This window comes from Coturnix japonica, chromosome 1 (genome assembly GCF_001577835.2).
Source record: "Coturnix japonica isolate 7356 chromosome 1, Coturnix japonica 2.1, whole genome shotgun sequence".
Taxonomy (NCBI): Eukaryota; Metazoa; Chordata; class Aves; order Galliformes; family Phasianidae; genus Coturnix; species Coturnix japonica.
The window spans coordinates 150,717,783-150,741,224 of record NC_029516.1 but is presented as its reverse complement, the minus strand read 5'-3'; the positions used below and the strand labels follow the sequence as shown (position 1 = coordinate 150,741,224).

Below are 23,442 nucleotides of genomic sequence, written 5' to 3'. Positions count from 1 at the left end.
ACTTTTTCTGTTAAGAAACTCCTACTTTTTCATTTCTTTTTTCATAATAGAATAAAAACATACCATGTAGATGCAATTCCTGTGCAAACTCTTCTTATCTAGGGGGGTATCCAGCTGCCTGCTAGAAGAACCAGCTCTGCAATATGCTACAAAAAAAAAAAAGGCAAAGTATATGGTGTTCTAATTGAAATAACAAACGTTCTATTGTACATCCCAAGAGTATAAAGTTCAGAGAGGTGTTCTCTCAGGAGCAAACTTGACAGGAAGGAACACAATTCCTCTTGTTCCTTTGCAGAAGGTGTAGAATCATAAAAGCATATTGTCATAGAATCATAGAGTCATAGAATCACGGAATCATAGAGTCCTAGAGTGATTTGAGTTGGAAGGGACCCTTAAAGATCATCTTTGAATGTTGCACTTTAAACAACCATCAACAGTATGATGTTCAATAATGGTCAAAAAAGTCAGTCTCAAAGTGTTCAACTATCCCAGGCCCTGAAGAGGATGCAGAAGCCTCTAATCTGAACCAGCAGTAAGGTACCTGACCACAGGTGTTGTACGTGTCTCTCTGTGATCACATATCTGAGAACATAAGACCACCTCTCTTGAAATCTTCCACTGAGAGAAGAGAAAGAAAACTGAGAAAGAAAAGAGGAGGCTCTCCTCTGGGTTTCTAGGATTGTAGGTGAATGCTCCTTCTCTACAGTCATTTGTTAGCTCTACATTCATGTTGATTTTTAGGTGCACAAGAGTTTTACTACACTGTAATACACCATCATAAAATCTGTCAGGTACAATGATGAGTCCTACCTGTAATAACTACAAAATTTACTGGCATTTTTGAGTTAGCTGGTTGTATGATCTCCTCCTGATTTTTACAGTCCCTTCTTGTGTTATAGGCTCTCATGCAGCTGATGGGCCTGCAATGAAGTCAGAAAATCACTTCTGATTATGAAGTATGTGAATGGTACTCTAATAAGAGAAAACTTCATGATTTATGTGACAGAGATGACACGTACATAAGAAAATGCTTTCGACAAACCAGAGGCTGTAACCAGAAGAAAGCAATTTATATATTTGTGCTGGAAGTTAATGAACCCTGTGCAAAGTGTGAGCAAAGGAGACATGGTAAGAAATTAAAATCTTTCAAGAGTCATTAAGTTCAGGCATCTGTGTCTTCTAAAAATTCATTTGCACTAAAACTGACTTGCTGATGTAGATCTTAATCAACCTCTGTTGGGCTGTAAATTTAAGCAATGAAATGTTTGAGGCAATGCTGGTGATGTAGCAAAGGAATTCTAATTAATAACTTATTTCACACAATGTTGTCTTAATCCCTATCTCAGTTTTAAAAGGGCAAGCAATACATCTCTCAAGCATCTGGATTTTGGGAGAATGTTAAAAGTTCCTTGTCATTAAAGCATCTACATCACCATAACACAAATGCAGTTTTTATACAAGGTATAGTACACATGGGAAGTGTGCCGTACTTTGGTTTTGATCAAAACCATATGTTCCCATATGAATCTTCTAACACGTATCATATCACATTTTGCACTGGGTCCCATGGCTGACAACAGTTACATGTGTCAATTATTTGCTTTCTAGTACATGGTGAACTTATTAATTAAACAGAGTATAAAACCTAGGTCAAGGAACATTTCTTGTTTTAACTGTACTTGAAGCAGTGTTTCTCAGCCTGGAACACTTTGATGTGGTAAACTTGACAAAACAAAGGCTTTTCCCTTTATAAAGAAGAATCAATAAATGTATGGGGAAAGCTCAGGCTGATCTGACCTCCTGTTCTACCAATAAATCTTACAGGATCTTTAGTTAACAGAAAAGAAGTATTTGACTTAACTGTCATCTAGAAAATGGTCAGAGCAAAAGTCGTGCCTTAGTCAGGCTGTGCAGTTCCTCTTGCAGCCTTCCTGCTTTCACATTTCAGGCACACAAGATGTCCTTGTTTAGTTGTCAGTGTCTGCATAGAGAAACAACCACAGTCCTGTTGAAGTCCCCAGATACTAGACAACCTTTAAGAATCAATTAAATCTTTAAAAATATCAGTTAAAAATCTTAAAAAATCAATAACAGTGGCTGTCCTAAAAATACAGAATGAAGACCACACTACTTAAACGAGCAGAAGCTGCACCATGCTAATTTCACATTCCTCTTGCCATGTGTCTGAGCTTACTGTTTCTTCAGCTATTCTTCTCTCTTCTGCTATTACATCAAAAACAGAAAAACAGTGATTATCAAAACTGAATAATAATTATAGATCATGTCTTCAAAGAAGATTCACCTTGGCTGATCATATTCCCAGTAAGCAAACAATTGAATAAGTCCTTATGACAGCAGCATCTAACAGTTTGGCCTCCAATACTGTCCAGCTGTGATGGATTCCTGCTGGCAGTGTTTGGAACATACCTGTGCCTGTCAGACTTTGGTTAGTAAATTCACCAGCATCTTGCCCCTAATGAACAGTTTCTGGTTTCTGGCCCTTAGACTTCTCCTTTCTTTTTTTCCAGCAGCCCTAACTGAAGATGACCCCAATGGAAAAGAGAAGCAATGCACAGTCTGCTGTACAGACTCTGTACAGTTGGCTCTGCTTCAAAGGGAGCAAGGAAAAGCAGAGCAGTTAATGGTGACCTTCAAAGTTGCTCCTGTTCCTCCTCATGATAGATTTTCTTGCCTACCCCATTGGCCATGTTAATTCTCTGAGGGTCTGTCCATCAAACCAAGGGAATGTTTTGGTAGATAAAACATTTTTTATATATATTTTTCAAAAGATAAAGGTCTTTTTTTTTTTTTTTTTAATTTTTTTTTTTTTTTTTTTTTTTTTTTTCCTCCACCAGCTGCTGTTTTAACCTCACTTCACTCTTTTGATCTAGTTTACAGCACAGCCCTCATACTTTTTTGCTATAGTGGAGTTGGGCTTGAATGTGCATCAAACAAATTTCCTAGTGAGCAAATGTTAATGAAACTGTGCCTTGAAGTTCTCTAAGTGGTTAACATAAGAATTAAATAAATAATTAAGAAAAATTCAGAGCAGTTCTCTACCTGCAAGGAATTTCAGTTCTTTTTCTCTTTTTTAACCCTGAGAAAGATGCACTATGCATAAAAGCTAGCATTTTCCCATTTATACTGCTTGTTGTATCCTAAACTTTAGAAAATCTTTAAGCTCATTTCAAACCTTTGTACTCATGTTACTCTACTGGCTTTGCAAGAGATAACTGTGAGGAATTTGAAGTAAAGATGTTTGCAATAAAAACCTCTAAAGAAGTCATTTTTATCTACACCCTCTCATGCTTTTATAGATTTTGTTCACACATTTTCATCTGCCTAATTAACTCACAAAAACAAGAAACTCATGCCCGAGTCACCTTAGAACCGTGGAAGCAGAATCACAGTATGACCCAGGTTGGAAGGGACCCTCAAGGATCATCAAGTTCAACTCTTGGCTCCATACACCATCCAAAATCAAACCCTATGTCTGAGAGCATTATTCAAATGCTCCCTGCATTCCAGCAGCTCAGAGCCATGACCACTGCCATGGGGAGCCTGTTCCAGAGCCTGACCACTCTCTCACTGAAGACATTTTTCCTAATACACAGTTTTGGGTCACTTGTATGCAGTATGGACAACGGATGATGCCTCATTATGCCTCTTGGATTTTGGTCTTGCCTTTTGGATGTAGATCTGAACCTTTAGCCTTGCAATTTTATTCATCCTTTGTAATTTTTAGGCAAAATTCTTGAGTTTTACAACCTTTATTTTCCTTGGCAGATAAGCTCCAGTCCTGTTCTTCATCCCCTTGACATTTTTATCTCAGTTTGTTCTTTTATCTCATTGGAATGAAATAAAAAGATAGGGAGCTCTGTGGCAACTAACACACTCCTCTCCTTCTAACGCTTGTTCTGCTGCTACCGCTGATGTTTTTTCATATGCTTCTATGAATGCTATATTTTTTTTTTATTTTATTCATACCATTCTTCATGTTTTTTTCACAAATTCTTGCAGTGCTAGTGGAGTGATTCCAAACTTGGGCCATTAGAACCAACATCCCATCACAGTGGTGCCAGGAATCCTAAATTCATACAGTGAGAGCAGAGCAGAACACTGCTGTTTTTTTATTCAAGACTCTAAGAAGGAAGAAAGACAGAAAAAGAACATGCAAAAAATACATAGAAGAACCTCCTGAGTTAAAACTCACATCATACTCTTTGATTTTAAAGTGGGGTACAGCTGTTTGGATAATTTGGATAACAGAGTGCTACTATAGTCATTATAAATGAATACTGCACCCACATTTTCTGAATGGGACCTTACAGATCAGCCATGTATGGCCTTAGCAGAGGATGATCACTGCTGATACATTTCTCCTGTGCTCACTTATTCATCCCTCTTCTGAGTGATGCGCAACAAGGAGACTCAAAGAGCTCTTCTTAATCTCTGACAAAGATGCTTCCTCCTAACAGCAGGCTCATCCACTAACAACAAGATGTCACTGACAAAATGAGTACAGCAGGATGACAGAATGGATCTCCATAGTAACAGGTAAATGGGGCAGCATCCCAGGAAGCCACCCGAGGTTTTTTTCACATTCTCAGAGCAGAATGCACAGAGGCTTGGTCCTGCTTAATCCTGGGGAGGCGGAGAACCAGCAAATGCCTCTCATGGCTCCTTACTATGAGCCTGAAATAGGTGGTCAGATACTGTCACAGCAGAAGCTGATCTTCCTCCAAACTGAATCCCCAACAGAACAGACTTTTAAAGGAAGTAGCAGGATATAATAGTTTGCTTCAAGAGCCCTCTCCTATTCATGCTCTGCAAAGTGCACTTACTCTACCTTTCTCTTTGGATATGAAACGTATTGAGAGGTGATGGCATCTTTAGGGAGCTTTACCTATCTTCCTAACCACATATTTTATTAACATCAATTATTTATCAGTTACAAACATCCTATAATCCTCTGGTAGTGTTGAGTATCACTAATGGTCCTATTTATTGATTATCTGAAGACTGTGCAATGTTAGCAGGCCAGAGCTTCAGACCCTGTTTTACTGATGTTAGGATTCTGCTCTTTGTGTTGCTTAAATATGTTCCTTTCTGAGCAAGGCCAAATCTCCAGCTATTATAATCTAGAGAAGCTTTTTCTTGCCTCCATGCCATTTTCTCCCTCCAATTACTTGTCCTACTCACTGTTAGCTTTCTATCAAAGCTTCTGTATCTACAAATGTTTCTTTCAAATCCCACGACAAAGCTGAGAAATACATGTATGCATTAGGAGGAAATATATCCCTGACGTGTACAATTCTTCACCCTGAACAACACAATCAACCTCCCAGTTGATATTCTGATCTTAACACAAGCACAAGCTTCCCACAAATGTCACTGCAAGGAGTCTGACTCATCCCTCAGGCACAAAGCTGCCCTTCCACAATAAAGCCAGGATGACATTCATGACCAGCACAAATTCTCTGCTAAGTACTTTTCTTTGTGCTTTTCTTTCATACATGAAATAAAGTTGTTGCTTTGAGACTTGATCCTCCATCACTTTGGCAGATACACGTCAGGGGTAATTCATTTGAGGTCATGGCATTATATATCTCAAAATGAGGGTATGGTCAGGCCCCTCAGCCTTTCTGACTTTAATGGAGAATGTGTATAAAATGATTAATGGCAGTCAGTGAACTCTAAACATAACTCACTTCCATCATTTACAGCTCCCTTGCAGTACATTGCTTCTTCCATTTCCATGCAGATTTTAAGACAGAGAAGTAGAAGAAATAGAGAAGTAACTTTATTTAAGCAAGAGCTCTGTACAAGTAAAAGTAAATCTGCTGCTATATATTGGCATTCAGAAGTGTTTTCTGATATACACAGTGGAAAACTATAAGAAAAAGAAATAGATCAGAGTAGGAAAACATTTGCACATGTTGCCTCAGAAATTAGTGATACTCCTGATACCAGACTTAAAGGTGCAGTTGATGCAAAAGAAGGAAGAGACACCATCCAAGGGAAGCTGGACAGGCTCAAAAAGTGGGCACATGATAACCGAATGAGGTTCCACAAGGACAAGTGTAAGGCATAGTTTTGGGGTCAGGGTAATCCCAGATATAAGTACAGACTGGGAGAAGAACTCACTGAGAGTTCTGCTGAGCCCTGCTGGGAAGGATATAGGGGTCCTGAAAGATGAAAATCTGTACATGAGCCAGCAGTGTGCACTTGCACCCAAGAAGACCAACAGTATCCTGGAGTGCATCAAAAGAGGGCAGCAGTAGGGAGAGGGAGGGGATTGTTCCCCCCTACTTTGTCTTCATGAGGCTTCACCTGGAGCACTGCATTGAGGCCTGGAGCCTCAATAAAAGAGGGATGTGAAGCTGTTGGAGTGGGTCCAGAGGAGGGTTGAAGACCAAACAGAAGTTGTCCAGAGGGCTGAAGCACCTCTGTTAGGAAGGAAGGCTGAGGAAGCTGGATTTGTTCAGCTTGGAGAAGAGAAGGCTCTGGGGAGACCTAACTTCAGCCTTCCTGTACTTTATGGAGCTTATAAGCAGAAGTGGGTACCAACTTTTTACATTATCTCATAGTGATAGAACAAGGGAGAATGAATTGCACTAAAAGAGGAAAAATATGTTAGATGTTAGCAGGAAATTCTTTACCCAGAAGGTGCTGAGACCCTGGAACAGCTGCCCAGAGAAGCTGTGGATGCCCCATCCCTGGAGGGGCTCAAGGCTAGGTTGGATGGGGCCCTGGGCAGCCTGAGCTGGTAGGTTGCACTGCCCACAGCAAGGAATTGGAACTGGGTAGGTTTTAAGGTCCCTTCTGGCCTAAGGCACTCTATGATTCTGGTAGATGCCTAATGTTCCTTATCTGTATTTAAAACAATTATATTCTAGAGGACCAAGAAAAGAGCAAACAAACATACATGTACTGATTATGTGCTTCTCTGTAAATAGAAGTCTGGTTTATTTTGTAGAAGTAAAGTTTACCTAGTTTTCTAATTAGGCTTAGAGCCATTTTATGACTATTAGGGATCAGTACTACTACTGAAAGTTAGATTAACTGATGTCCATTGCCTCACATTATAGATATAGCTCATCATTTTCATATGAAAAATAGAACTTTTAAGCATGGTTTCTTTTACATCTCCTTTACTTCAGTTTCCTGACAGTAACAGTATTCCTACCATTCCTTATCTCTCTGTTGCTCTTTCTGCTCTTTCAGTTATTAGTTTGAAGAAGTACACGGGGCACACAATATATCCCTGAGGGTATAGTTTGAAAGGAGGTGGAGAACAGGAGAAATAGAGGTATGTTTGGTCTGTTGAAACATGAAGAAAAATTAGAAATGAAAAGGAGCTCAATGTTCAACAAAAGAAATCAGAATATAGAGTACTGCAGGGGCCCACTGGGAGTTGGAAATATGGGAACAAGCTCTATTGCACTGGGTCCCATAGACTGCTTAGGGAAAACCAAGGTTGATTTCTGGGGAGAAGGAGCACTTATAAACTGAGTCTGGAAACCTTAACAAAGCCCTATTTGTGCTGCTAGTCTGATTCTTACCTTAAGTCTGCAAGGTAAGGGCAATGTCCTAAGATGTGTGGATCAAATACTGAAGATCTTCTGAGAACCAGGCTCCCTGAAACACTGTCTTTCCTTTTTAAAGCTGTGTTTCAACTGCTGTGGAAGTCCAATATACTAACGTTTGTTTTTCTGGCCAGTCCAGAAATGCCAGCTTTCCCATAATCTTGGTAACGAAATGCTGCACAGCATCAAGTCAAGAAAGCAGTAACTTACTGTCTCTAATTGTCAACACCTGTCATTATACCAAAAAGAAAGAGTACAAATGTTTTTAAGCAAAAGGAGAGAGCACATTGTTAAAATATAATATGAAATTAGGGCCAGGATAATCCTTGCTTGTGAGGTTCTCTGAGGAGACACTCTGTCTAGAACTAGCAATTTGTTCAAGCGTGAAGCATTCCCAATGTAACGCATCAGCTTTTTAGGTATTCTGAGAGATGAATCTACGTTGCCATTTTGAACAACAGATGCATGTCAAATTTTTTGTTGACTTCAGAAAGAAAAAACAAAACTTCTCTGAAAAGTTCTGAACCAGAAAGGCTGTGCATCATGGCAAGGATTATGGCAGTGCCTGGAAAAGCACCACAAGTAAACAGAGAATACAATAGAATCAATAGCTTCAATACATAAAATTTGAAGAAAATTCCTCCAGAAGAAGTGCACCCATTTTTCTCAGGCATCTCCATGGGATATTTTTCTTGAGTGCCCTTTGGACGCTTTGGAAGAATCCCAGCTCATTCCCTTCAGCCTTGGAAAGAGTCATCTTCCTAGAACTTTCCAACTCTGAAAATGGTTTGGATATCTGTGATCTTATCCCAACTTTCTTGACAGGCTGGGAAAACAGAGGGCTCTCAGCCCTTGACTGTTACACATTAAGGAGAAAGATATTTCTGGGTTTAGTTCAGCTTCCAAATGTCTTCCACATGTTTCTCAACTCTGTCTTTGCCATTCCCCGGAACTTTCTATCTGCATCTGCCCTCATCTGGCCTTAGGGGGCTGTGAGCCTCACATCCACTAGAATTTTAGTCTGGTGCACCTCACTAGGATTGCCAGTTCTTGCTTCCTTTTGAGCCTTGGTGTTCATTTCCTATCTGACGCTATTACCTTTATTCTCAGTCAAGAAGAGGAGAACTCACATTCACCATTTGGTGAGGGACTTTGAGGGAACAAAATCTTTGTGCTGCTTCTCAGCAGCAGGGAAGTTCACCCAGAGTGCTCCATTTCCCTGTCACCTGCACACACAGATCAGAGTGTCTTGGGAGAGGCCAGAAACATCTTTTGGATGAGAAAACAATAAGTTTGATGCATGGCATTAGAAAAAGTAATGTCTCTGCTTTATATGTAATTCAAAATGATCAGCTTTGTGCCAAAGCTGGAACAGAAAGATAAAACGGCTGCTGCTGGCCCTTGTTCCCCTCCAGGGTTTGCACAGGTGGGAAGCTGGCATCAGCTCTGTTCTGCTTGAGCCTGTAGACCGCTGAGCTCCCTCCCTTCCTTCTCTTTTCTCTGCTCCTTCTCACTCATTTTTGTTCCACCAAGAAAAAGCTTTCCTTGTCACAGCAGGAATATACTGAGTAACAGTCGCCAAATATTCACCCTGTGTATCTCCTGCAGTAAGTGCTGAAGAAGTTGTGCTCAAAGCCCTTTGATGGCATGTAACATTAAGCCAGCATTTTTAAAGAGTTTCTGTACACAGTTTTTCCCTCTATGCTTCTTCATCGCTGAGCATAATCCAGAAAGGCTCAGAAATAGCTGAACCACTTGGCTTCAGCTTTTGCTGTTTATCATCGGACCTCTTAGAGCATGCACAGAGAGGATTTATTACCAGTGCACCCTTCTATATTCTTAACTGCTCTGAAAAGAAAGCATTTAGAGCTTATTTCCTCTCCTAGACAGAACAAGAAAATGTGGATATTCTTCTAACCTAGAACTCACCTTCAGCGTGACAGCTACACTCCATGCATGCCATTTTGACAAGTGTATGCAAGTTTGTCACTGCTCAGGCAGACTGCTGTGAAAAGTGACTCCCAGCCAGGAGCACAGGAGAGCTGCACTCAAAGCTGTGTGTTGTATGGGAAATGAGGATCACTAATAATCCATTGCTGATTTGGGTTGCTTTTTGCATTTCTAATTGCCTCAGTCGTGTTTTTTGTCAGAAGGGTGTTGGCGACGATGGAATGTCGCACTTGCATAGATATGCACTACTGTGCAATAAAATCACAAGAGTTAAAAGCATTTGGCTGTATGCCTTAGCAAATCTTCTCAGCTCATGCTAGTTTCTGCAGGCTGGCTGATTGATGGGTCATGTACCACAGTTTGTGCAGCAGTTTCAAATACAGCTCCTAGAAGAACAGCAATTGGATAAGAAAGACACTTATGGAGCATTAGAGGAGTTTTAAATCTAGGAACAGGAAGGAAAGTCTATAAAATTTCTTTTTCAGTGTGGGCTGTCTCCGGTATTCAGTACTGAAATGGGTCAGAGATCCTCACCATTCTGGCATGGACCTCTGGAAAAAGATACACACACAGAAAGTGAGGTGCAGAGCTACTGGGAGAAAAGAATGGGACCACGTATCTCTAACATGAAAGTCTTCTAAAATCACAGAATCATTAAGTTTGGAAAGACCACTAAGATCAAATCCAGTCATCACTCCATCCCATCCATGCTTTTTAACCATATTCCTCAGTGCCACATCTGTACATTTCTTTAATTCCTCTAGGGACAGTGACTGCATAATCACTCTTTCTGGGTGAAAGACACTGCATAATCTCTCTTTCTGGGAATAGATTTTTCCTAATATCTTTTAAATTCGTAAATACTCTTTCCTAGGAAAACAAAACAAAACCAAACAACAACAAAATAACTGCAAGCCCTATCTTATTTGTACTGAAGATTCAAAGGGAGAGCTCTCATATTTAGTAGCTATAAATCTTTTGACTGAAGGATATTGTAAATATTAAATATATTCACTGTAAAAGAAACAGTGGAAAGCCACCATAACACATCATCTGTCAATCTTGATTGCTTACATATGTGAAGCTCTTGCTTTCACTCCTTTTGATGCTGATGTTCCTTTTTGAGTGAGCATTATTTGGAGTGACAGGGAATTAATATAAATTCAAAAATAATATATTATCTTTTAAGAGTAAAGGTCATTTTTATTTTGAACAAATAAATGTCAAATAGTAGATGATATAAGGGATAATAATGCATGGGCAAACAGTCAGAAGAGATAGCTGTAATTAAATTCAAGTTGAGGATGACACTGAGTCAAGAGACAAAAAACTGGATGTTTTAGGCAAGCTATCAGAGCCCACTTTACATCAGGATATACTGTTATCTGATGCCCTCATCCTGACTGTGTCCCAAGCTGATTTCATAAACAGAGAAAACATACAAAAGGAGGAGTCATACAGAAGGAGGAGTCATACAGATGTCAGGAGAGGCCCCTGAATCTAAACAGCAGAATGGCACCCACTTCTTCACAGGCTGTAAGGAAGCAAAGACACAGAACTGGCCACATGCCTAGGAACAAGACTCCGTGTTGGTGCCAGTCCCACACTTGTAGTTCCTGCCACTGCATCTGAGAGCTCAGGTACCAGTGCACTGCTCTGGGCAGACTTATTCTGGGAGTACCACTTGAAAACATTTTTATGAAGTACAACTGAAGTCAGGAGATAAAACCTGAGTTTCCAGGGCATAAAAAGCACTTAACAAAGAATGAATTCTCTCTGATGGACAGTTCATTTTCCCCCTCACTTTTTTTCTCAGGCATCCAGCATTTATTAATGCAACTGACAGCATCCAGAATGAGATAGATGATTTGATTTTTCCAGTTCAAAATGGTAAATGTTACCTTGGATAGCCCTATTACTACGGCTGTAATAGATGTCTAAATCCTATTATTAGATCTGTAAAGGGTCATGAACTGAAAAATGCAAGTTCAGATAGTGCTTTCTCAGGCATTTGGAAGCTTTTGGAACTGGAAGAAAATGAGCAGTTGTTTACCATGTTGCCTTGCTTTACAAATGAATGGTGTTTGTGAAGCTCACATGTGTGTCCAACATTCCTTGCCATTTAAGGATGCTCTGATGTAGACTTTGATTCAGGCCCATTTATAGCCGCAACTTAAGTAGCAGCTGTCACCCAATTGATTTAAATAAGTAATTCACAGGAAAGAAACATGAGAAAATATGTCCTTGTGAAACAACAGGAGTTAATTCTTATCACACAAGTATCTTCTCGGTAACTGTGATATGACAAACTCACTTCCCTACTGTGGAGGAAAATCATCAATTCCCAGCTTAAGTGAAGTAAAAAATAACTTTCAGAGAACTCAATAAAATCAAGTTTTTAAATTTCTTTTTAGGAGTCTGGGACAATAGAGCAATGCACATGAGTAAGCAGACAATTGCAAATTGCAAAGCAGATGTTCTGTTGACCTTCTTCCACAGGAATTTGCTGGCTGCACTGGTTTGGGCTATTCTGTCCTTCATCTGTCTATAAATCAGCAAGGAAAACTTTTAACTAAAGGTGCAGAAACATAATTTGGTGAGAAACATAATTTCAGTATTCCCAATGGTGTTGCTAACAACTGGGAATTAAAATGGAAGCATATGTGTTGCAGAAGCACTGCAACCTAATCTTCACTAAATTCTGGGTAGCATTCATTCTTGTTTTGCTGGCATCTAGCAGTAGGTATTATATTATTTGGGCTGAGAAATAATGTCCTAGAGAAAGTAGTTTGAATTCTATTGTTTAGAAATATATAATTTGCCTAGACAGGACACTGAAAAAAATGCAGGCAATAATTGTGAGTTCTTTACCCTGCCACTCTGTAAGGAATGGAAACTGCCTTAACATGATAATCTAGTAAATCCTTTTAATCCCTAAATCCTACGATACTTTTGTCTGGTAAAATACTTGTAAATTAAACTTATGTCTATAAGTTGTGTTGGATGTGTTCCTATCTGATTCCAGGAGCATTCAGTATTGAGCCCAAGAACATTTCGCAATATATCCTTTTTCTTTCCACTAATGCTTAACAACCCTCACAATCTTACAGTTCTTTTTTACTACTTTGTATTTCATGCTGATTTGTGCTATAGTATTTATTCAGATCGTATTAGCGTTATATCTTTTAAATGAGCCTGGAGGTAAGTCATCTAATTTGCATTACATGTTAGTTGTTAAGGTTAAAACTGTTAAATAATTGCTAAGAAATGGAGCCACAAAGCCGGCATATTAAGACTCGGTGTTACATAAGAAAGGGATTTTGTAGACTGAGGCAACACTGGTGAGAGTTTCTAATCATAAGGCAGTCCTCAGGATATAACACCTTGCACACAAGAAATCCTAAGAGGGTATTTTTAACAGACATCACATTTGCATACTTCCCAACTGTCGCCCTTTCCCTTTGCACACCGAGCTTTAGCTGATTTGGCACATCTGTTTTCCTCTTGCTGTAGGCACTTTTTCCACCAAGGTGTCAAAGCTTGTATTGCTGCAAGGAAGACTCAGTGGAAATGTTTTCAAAGGTGCTGGGTTGTAATAAAACATTTCTGAGAGTAACATCTGTCAGATGTTGATTTAGGGAGATTTTTTTTATTTTTATTTTTTTTCTGAGTAAACAGATCCAAAAATTCTCTACAAAATCAAGGTAGCCTGCTCTTCCAGTGAGACATGTTCCAGGCTGCGATTTTGACTTGAACTGCAAAGCCTTGTTCACATGATTTGCTTTCTCTGAGGAAGGACATCTTTATCCATTTCAAGAGGGCAAATAGTGTCCATGAATTCACAGTACTTCCTCTCCTCCAGCGCAAGGTATTCCATTAAGAGCAGAGGTAGAACTCCTATTGTAAGCAGAAAGAGAATTTCAAGGCTATGAAAGTGGCTTTAGAATTTGCTTTCCTGAAACTTTTTTTATATTCTTCAACACTTCCATGTAAGAAATAGCCCAGGATAACCCATACAAATGTTTTGAAAGCAGAGTGTTGCTATAATTGTATGGAAGGCATCCCGTTATGCAAACATTCCTTTTCATTTGGTTGAGTAAAAAGTACACTGGATGTTGATAGAAATGGTAGAAACTGACCTGGAAGTAATTCCTCTATTATTGATAATAAACTAATATAAAGAGCTCTGGAAGTCTTTTGCATTAAAGCACTAGATAACTGTCACAACACAATCTGTTCAAGTTTGGACGTTATATTTTATGTTTATACCCCTCACTTTGGGCTTGCAAAATCTGTGTCCTGGGGTATGGGAAGATGAAAAAAAAAAAAAAATTAAAAATATATAATAAACAGGCAATAAACTCTCCTTACTGGGAGAAGCATATTTCTGTGTATCACTGAACTGCAGCATCTGAGCAATGCTGGTTCTTCTCTTAGCACTGAGTTCAGTATTTAACTAGGAACTGCGGTAGTTCATAGTAGTGAGCACGGTGAAGTGGTCAGACCTCTATCAACTGGCTCTCTTCTTGCCCTAGGAGGAACATTGCGGGTAAGCAGTTTCTACGTCATTTCTTCCCCCATCAGTTGTCAGCTGTTTTCCTAGGGCATATATGTCAGCCCCAGACATCTGTTATCAGTACTAGAATGTGCCTTGTCAACGTTTACAGATGAAATAACAGAAAGATTAAGAGAATGATTGGACTTGGTGTTGAAAGATGTACCCCCAAGATTTCCAGTAACTAAGTTTCAAGGACACCAGATGACCATCTAGAATGATGTGTATCCTGAACAACAAAATACAAGTCAGATCTCCCGGATCTGAGTAAGTACGGTCTTTGAGAAGGGCATGTAACCCGTGGCTGCAAAAAATAAATAAATAAATAAATGAGGTGAAAGAGAATTCAGTGTCTCCTTTGTACCCAGTGGCTAATCACATTCTCTCTTAGAAGCTTGTCTAATTTCTCATTTGAATTTTGCTTCACTTCCAGCCACTAGTTCTTGATGTGCCTTTCTCCGCTAGATTAAAGAGCCATTCAATAACCAGTATTTACTGCTTCTGAAGGTTCTTACATACTATAATCAAGCTGTCTTTTGATCTATTTGATAAGATAAACAGATTGAGATCTCTCTGTTCCCTCTCTTTTTTTTTTTCTGTCTTCCAGCCATCAAAATGTATCTGTGGCTTACATCTATATCATGTGTAGTATTTCCATATCTCCTTTAAAATGTTGACATCAAGTCTGTATACATTATTTCACATCAGTCCCAATAATATCACATGCAATGAAAAGTCACTTTCCTCCTACTCCTCACCATTCTGTTGTTTATGCTGACAAGAACTGAATTAGCACTTTTGCCTCTGTGTTGTATCTGAGCCTATATTAGTTCATTTTCCCTATAAGTCAGTGTTATTTTCAGTCGGTGCCCTCTTTCTGTAAGAATGGTTTGTGCTTCTTGTTTATAAATGGATAACTTTGCTTTTGCCTAGGTTTTAGTCTATCACAAATGAGATTAACCTCTTTTTTTTGGCAGCTCTTTTAATTCTTGTGAGAGTATTGAACATGATCAAATTTCTTGTCATGCTCTACACGTCCTATTAGAAGTAACACTGTCTGATAAAGATTCCTTATGACAATATTTTTTTTTATATTTTTGAAACAGCAAGTACCAAGCTAAGCCATTAACACTTTATTGATAGCCTAAGGAGCTCCTTTCTAAATCACTGAGCCTGCCACTTTGTAGGAATCTGAATAATACCACATCTTTGCAATTACCATTGTCATCAGAACTTGTAATCATAGCAAAGAAAGTGAAATCAGAGTTGTGTGATAGCAGCTAGTTCCTTCAGATGTATTGTCTGTCCTTAATTGCATGGCTATGTCTTAATTTTATGCACTCATTCCTAAGTCCACTGGTCTGTTACTTTGCCAGTAGCAGATGTACTTCAGTGGCTTTACAATTTTCAGGTCAGTCCATTGCACTGTTAGATATTAGCAAAGAAGAAACAGTTTAATGACCTTGCAAACTTTATTAGGAAATTACACTGCTAATGACTGTAAAATACAGTCACCGTCTCTTAATTGCAAGCAGTGCAGGACTGTCAAATGTTGTCAAGTAATAGAATGCAAGGTAACTCATCCACACACTTCCTAATTCAAGCATCCAATTCTATTTCATTCCAAGTTAAGCCTGGAAAATATTTTTCAACTTCTATGCATTTCCAGATTTACTATTAAAATTCCTGTTTAGTGTTTAATCTGTACCAGTGTTGGCATTAACTTTGTTCCAAAAATGGTAGATCCCTCAGACTGTCCTCTAATTCAGACAGAAATAGGCTTTCCCTAGTGCTGACCACTTTCTACTGATAACTAGACTTGTTGCTCATGGCACACAAATATCATGACTGGACTCATTCTTTCTATGTACTAACAGATGACAGCACATCAGGCCCATGCACTTACTGAAGTTATCAGATGAGCATTACAGTGTGCTACTTGTGTATGTCCTGTGTAATTAATTATAGCAAAAGCTGGAAATTTAATTTAGTTTACTGCTTTGCAATAGAGATTTTACCTGCAACACACTGCCACACAATTTTTAGCTTACACATTACACCTCAATAATTTGATTATGGGTCCAAACTGAGCTAATATCTAGGGTGAGATTAAATTTGCAACTGTGATACTTTAATGCTTGGATCCACATGGAACTGCCTGAATACAAGTGTGGTATCAAAGCTCTAAGAACATCAGAGGCAGCCCGTGCATCAACATCCAATGCCATTTCATGTGCAGTAGCTGAGACATCTCCACAGATTCCACAAAGGAATTTTGGGAGACTCAACCTTCCTATACCATCAGCTGAAGGCTGATGCTTCCCACCAGTCGTCCCAGGTGTCTATTTGAGTGACTGCATGTAGGGCACCTCCATTCAGACCTTCTACTATCAAAGACAAGATCAAACTCACACAGCAGGAGATCCTTCCTGGATGAACTCAAATGCTTAACAAAGGAGTCTAGTTGCCCTTGTATGTTCTGTGCAGCCTCCATCTATCAATCTCAAGGGTGTCCCATAAACCAGTCCTGTAGGATTATCCTAGATACCTTGGGACCTTGAACTACTGAAGGCAACTGAATCCATGTTAGTATTTGACCAGATGAGTAACTCTCCAGGTTTCACTAACTGAAAAACTCTTACACTGACTACAGCAGGAGCATAGGCATCTGACTTATGGGTAGAAACCTAAATTTTGGCCATGGACAGCTAAATTAATTTTTTTTTGGTTTTGCACTGATTTTCATCTTTCTATTTTCTCCCTGATGGGCTGCAGCTCATCCTTTCTGTTTTCTTATCTTTATTTTAAAAGCTTGTCCTTTCCTACTGAGCTAATTGCCAAGATGGGCTAGTCTTCTGAGACAGAATTTATTCTTTTTAACTCAGTAGGCAGAATTTAAAAACTTTCTTGACAGATCTTTCTGGTCTCTTGAAACCCATCCATTTCACACTGAACATATGCTTTTTTCCTTTGGATGAGGCTTCTCATTCCCAATATGCTTTGAAACATTTCAACTACTTACTCTTACCCCAAAGATTAAAGCAGTGGTAAGACTTTTAGCCCTACTCAGTCATGCAGTAGCACTTAAGAGATTGAGGCAAAGTCCTGTGACTTTAAAAATTCAATTCAGTATTTGTACCGTGACAGTGGATGTAGGTCAAAAAGACAATTTCATTAACTTGAAGTTTGATCTTCAGTCAATAAGGCCATTGATTTAATGAAGCTTTCTGCCATACAGACTTTCACAATTCTTTGTTGTCAAGCCATGTTTTTCAAATTATCTCCTATGACAACAAAAAGCATTTGAGGAAGGACAACGTGTAAGTTCATTTGATGTTATATGAGACATCAATCTCAGAAGATTTACTAATAACCCATTAGAAAGTGCACTTTCCTCTTCTTTTCTTGTCCTCCTTTTTGTGTGCTGTTTGTTCCCATCAGTAAGACAAGAGCAAAGAAATGAATTTTGCACTTGAAACTGAGATGTCTCATGCACTGGGTCTCATTTCCTTCATGCTTTTATCTCAGTGTCTTGAAACTGTCTTTACCCTTTCACTCAGAATTTCTACCTTCTGTACAACTGGAGACTTTGTTCTAAACACACCCACTGAATCATATGAGTGGAGAAACCAATCTGACTGTATCTGGTTTTGGACATGTTTTACCTGTGTCTACCTGGCTGAGGGTAATGAGCTCCTGAAATGGCAGGATGCGAGACTTTGAATAGAGTGGTACAGAAAATAGGTACAGTGGGACTATGGTAACTCCTTCTGCAGGCAAGATGTATTTCTGCATTTAGTATAACAATTGCTAGTGAGGGTTGAAAGTTTTGTAATCAACTGAAACACAAAGCAATACTCAGATCACATGTAATACAGCCATATCTAGAAGGCAGATTGTCACCACTCAGTTGAAATCAGAAACCTATTATCTTACTGATATATATATATATATAAATACTGATATATATATATATCAGTTAAAGTTTCACCTTCTTTAAAAAGAGAATATATATATATATATATTCTTTAAAAAGATATATATATATAGAGAGAGAGAGAGATCTCTATATAAAAAGATATATATATATATATATTCTCTTTTTAAAGAAGGTGAAACATTAACTTTTTACTTACGGGCAGATGAATTGGTCATTTACATTGATTTTGTCACACATACATGGAAGAAATACCACTGTAAGACAGCGTGACTGCAAAATGGAACCATTTTGTACCTCTCTCTTTCAAACTTTCTCCTTTTGAAAAATATGCTTTGTCAGTATAACCTCTGTTTTGTTCTTGAAGAAAAGAAAACAAAGCTATCAGTATTGTCTGACCCTACATCTGTCAGAATCAATGGGACTAATTGTTGGCAGAGTTTACTCCATAATTTTGTGTTCAGATTTCAGTACTGTAGCTCAGAAATTATACTTCAACTCCACACCAGGTCTGTTGAGTAATTCTGTGGGTAAATCACAATTCTGCTGTATGTTACTCTTTGCAACAAAGAACTCTATGATATATGACCCTAGACTGCAGAAGCCCATATAACGTATAAAAGGGAAAATAATTATGTTTAGCATTGATTTACAAGTAGAGCAACTTCACCTACAACTATTCTGTAGATATGAGAAATATGTGAAAAGAAAAAGCCCATTACAAACAGTTATAATGTGCAGAAGCTGATCCTCTGTAGTTATGTGCTGAATATATGAAATAAAATCTGCTGAGGACAATTTCTAGAGAACTTCACTAACCCAAACGTTCATCCAGAAGGTTTCTCTTCTGACTCTCAGGAGGAAGTCCCTGTTAGTCTCTGGGATGTAGAATTAAAGAGTAGAAATCAGAAAGTACATTTTGGGACATCATCTTTAATCATGCATTTTATCAGCTTATAGATGGACGCTTCTTATAAAAGTGACCAAAACGTCACCCTCACTCTTTTACATTTTGAGGTGTCTGATTTTAAATGTTTTTCTCATTTCTTTGTATGGCAGCAGCTAAAGAAACTTATATCACACCAAGAAAAAAAAATAGATCACAATCATGACATGATTTGTTAAGCAGACATTTGACAACTCATTCTTAATCTCCTTTTCACATCTCCACAGTCATTAAAAAGTCGTTATAAAATATAGCCTATCTAACCTTCCTTTCTGCGTTGACAAAAGTGGGTATTCTGAGGCTTCATTTGACTCCACACTTGATTTTTGCTTCAAATGGCAAATCTATTTCATAATTAGCAGTACTTCAAAAAACCCTCACCTTTATGATTGCAAACTAGGTGCTACATTCCCCATATAAGTGGATGCTAATTAGAAGAACTTTTAACCTCCCAATTACACAAAATCAAAGTTTACAGGCTTGCTGGAGGAAACATGCCCACATGAGAAGACACTGATTAACACAAACTCTGTGCCAAGCACTTTTTAATCTTTTATTCATTATTTGCAGGATGCTGGGAAGTCTGACCTTAGAATTTTTCCTAATTTTCAATGGTAAAACAGGCTTCTCCATATTTCCCACAGAACATTAGATTAATAATGATTTCTTTTTTCTCATTTTTGTCACAGCATTCTTTGAGCATGTTAATAAATGAAAGAAATTCTGCTTGGTAGCGTTGATACGTGCCTACAGGTGATCCTTGTGAGTATTACTTTTTACAGATTCAAGGTTAATAATGTGTGGTTCAAATCTAGCCAGGCTGCATGGGGGAGGAAAGGACCATACGTACCTATGATCTACATATTCTTCACCTTTACTTCTCCAGTACTTCAAAACTGTTGGCAATAGCTTCTCTTTAGGTCATCCCTTTCTTTCCTTGTATTATTTGCCCTTACTTCACTCTTTCCATCAATCCAGACCTGCTGCTATAAAGCTTCTCAGGCAGCATGATGCTGTGAAAATGGGTTCATATTGTTTCACACCTGTTGGGTTCATATTGTTTCACACCTCTCTGTAGATCTTCCACCACAGAAAATCAAAACAAAAGCTGTTTTTCCAAATGAAGATTAGGTAAGCAAAGTAGTTAAATTTTTCTGTTTTATCTTTTTACTACTTATGCAGTTGGCTCTTTCTCCTCCTTTAACTCCTTCCCTTCAAATTTCCTCTATGTATTTTACCCTATATTCAAACTGTAAGAAGTCAATCACTCAAACTTGTTTGCGAAGATGACTTTGCTGACATAAACTTCTTTTCAGTCCTCTCATAATATAAATGATTCAAGCCACATTTCAAGGCCTAGCCAAAAGCCAGCAGGATGTTTATGAGAAAGAAGTCAGCTAGATCCTGCCTTCTAAGTAAACTCCAGCAGAAGAAAAAGCTGAAAAGGGGATTTTCCTCAGCATCTCCATCATCCTGCATGAAATCGTTTCCTTATGGTATTTCTTTCCCAGGGACCCTTGGACAGAGGACCTTCACTCAGCAAACTCTTGCAAGAGGAAATACTGGGAAAAAAAAAACATCTCTTGCCCTATGATGATATTGTGTGAAGCGCTGTAGAGTCATAAATGATTGCAAACATAAGCAGTTTGTCATAGTCCTTTGCTATAATATTTTCAAGCTATTCTTAGGTTTCCTCATGCTACTGAGGCACTTTATTGTAAACCATTCCTTTTTACGATTTCTACTGTATTTCTAGCCTGTATCATGACCAGGGACACATGGTGCCAGGCTCTAACCTCAAAGAATTTACAGCATAGGTTACATATTTTAGCTGTAAATTCTGTCTCGGCACTGTCAGCCACCACAAGGACATACATCTGTGTTTTCACCAGAAATGTGCTCAGATTAATATTTTTGTGTGTGACAAAACCCTTTGAACAGAGCAGAGAGATGTCACAAGTCATGTCGCTGCCATGTGAATGAACAGCTGATCTTGTTGAATAGAATAAAATCCGTCTACTGTGCTTTCTTCGAGTTTTCTCGGGGAAATCTACAGCTTGTTAGAAGTTGTATAGATTTGGCTTCAAGAAAATAACCTAAAAACCTGGCTTTCCTATTGGTTTCCAGAATAGCTGAATAATATGTTGAGGAAACGGGCCTGGTGTTGAAGGTCAACACTCAGCTGAACATGAGCCAGCAGAGTGCCCAGATGGATGGTTGGACTGAATGATCTTAGAGGTTTTTTCCAGTCTTAGTGATTCTATGACTATATTATTAGGAGCTCTTTTACTGTAGTGGGTTAAAATAATGTGTGAAAACCTGCCACACTTTCTTAGGGAAATCCCTAAGTTGCTGAAGGATTCATAGGGACTCTCCACAATCATGAAAGCCACCCACAAGTCCTCCAGATATTCCCAAGTAAAAAAGTAAAGCAGTAGTTTCCAGAGAGAAGAAAATGCTGTGAGGGTGAATGCATTTAAGAGTCTTGTCCAACTCTGAAATATTCTACTTTGACTGGTTACAGCAAAAAGGACCAAGGACTGTTGTCCAGGATCTCTCCAGACATACAGCAAAGCCACCTCAGAGCTGTCCCATCTCTCAGGTTTGGAGTGACTGAAACACATTATAGCACCTTTAGCAGGCAGAGTCCCTCCACCTACAGGTATGTGAATCTTTTGTTATAATAAGGATGGTGAGACACTGGAACAGGTGGCCCAGAGAGGGGATGGATGCCTCGTCCCTGGAGACATTCAAGGTCAGTCTGAATTAGGCTCTGAGCAGCCTGGTCAGGTTGTAGGTATCTCTGTTCACTGAAGGGAATGGAGTAGCTGACATTTAAGGGTCCCTTCCTATTCAAGTACATTCTATGATTCTACTTACTTCAGTGAAATAATGACCCATGAGCCACTTTAAGTTATCCCTTCACTCGCAACTTACATCAGTAGCAACCTGTTTCCCCCTGAAGAGCTGACCCAGGATCTAAGAATCCTCTTCCGTAGTCTTAGAATCCATTTCCCTAGTCCACTATGGAAATGCTATCAGCAAAACACTTCAGTGGTTCAAGTCTATGACATAGGAGTTCATCTATCTGGTTTCCAGCGGGTTGTGTCTTCAACACATCTGAGAGCACAGATGAGGTCTGATCTTTGCTAGAGAGCAAAAAGTCTTCTTTCAGTTATTGGGGGAATCTGCTATGCCCCTGAAATACAAAGGTGACAAAAGATGTTTTGAGTACAGAGCCTTAGCTGAAATACCCAAGCATAGTAGTCCTTTTTCTTTTTGATCAAATGGGGAAGTGCCACAGTACTGATGAAATGAACATCTAATTTTCATTGTAATGAACAATGCCAGTAATTAACTCACTGGCTAATATGTTACAAGCTTAGCTGCAGCTAATGAATGCAAGATGAATCTTGTCCTTGATTAATTATTTGTTCCTGTTTGGTATACTTCTTCATGACACCAAATCTGACTCATTTTGCACATTTGCACCTGTATTAAAATTCTTTAAAGGACAAAAATGAAATAGTACATGCTCAGGTATTTCCTCTTTTCATAACCTCTGAAGTTTTCTTGCTTAAAGGTGATTTTTATGTCATATCTTTCACTGAATATTATGGATCCTCTTTCCCTATTCCAGTTGAAAATATCGAATGGCTCTGAAAATGCAGAAAGGCAAATCAGTCACTTCAGACAATACAGATTTTGTCTCCTGTTATTAAACAGTATAAATAGGTAGCAAGATGAGTGCTAGAATTGAAAGTAAGTCAGTGATATTCAGGAAATGGAAGGGGCAGGATGTACTAAACTTGCTCCTACTTTTCACAAGATGATATTTCAAATCATAGAATGGTTTGGGTTGGAAAGGACTTTTAACTTTGGTTAGTTCCAATCCCCTGCATTAGGTAGGAACACCTCCCTCCAGACTGGATTGCTCACAGCCCCATACAGCCTGGCCTTGAATGATTCCAGGGAGGGGGCATCCACAGCATCTCTAGACAACCTGTTCCAGTGTCTCACTACCTTCACAGTAAAGAATTTCCTCCTAATATCTAGTCTCAATCTACCCTCTTCCAGTTTAAAGCCATTTCCTCTCACCCTATCATTACCTACCCTTACAAAATGTCCCTCCCCAGCTTTCCTGTAGGCCCCTTCATGTACTGGAAAGCCATTATAAGGTCTCCCTGGAGCCTTCTATTCTCCAGGCTGGAGAGCCCCAGCTCCTTCAGCCTTTCCTTATAGTAGAGGTGCTCCAGCCCTCTGGCCAGGAGGGATTCAAGGAAAGGACTGAGTGGATTTTGCCAGCACTATTCCTGACCATGGATGGAGTTTCAGATGATCTCAGGAAACTTTAAGAATAATTGCATAAAAGTACTCCTTCCCATTGCAACAGCCAGCCATCAGAAGTTTTCTCTTTAAATGCCAGTTGCTCTCTTTAAATGTTAATTAACAAAGAGGACCTTGC

The 23,442-nt window shown here is 38.9% G+C and overlaps 1 long non-coding RNA gene across 2 annotated transcripts; it reads left to right on the top strand.

Annotated features, from left to right (window-relative positions):
- The first annotated feature begins 219 nt into the window (after positions 1-219).
- On the top strand, positions 220-3,231 carry LOC107308240. 2 transcript variants are annotated; one of them, XR_001552701.2, is made up of 3 exons: positions 220-537; positions 900-1,128; positions 2,529-3,231. It is a non-coding gene; the product is annotated as an uncharacterized LOC107308240 (long non-coding RNA). The 2 variants fall into 2 exon arrangements; XR_001552702.2 differs by having other exon boundaries at positions 220-685.
- Positions 3,232-23,442: the final 20,211 nt, after the last annotated feature.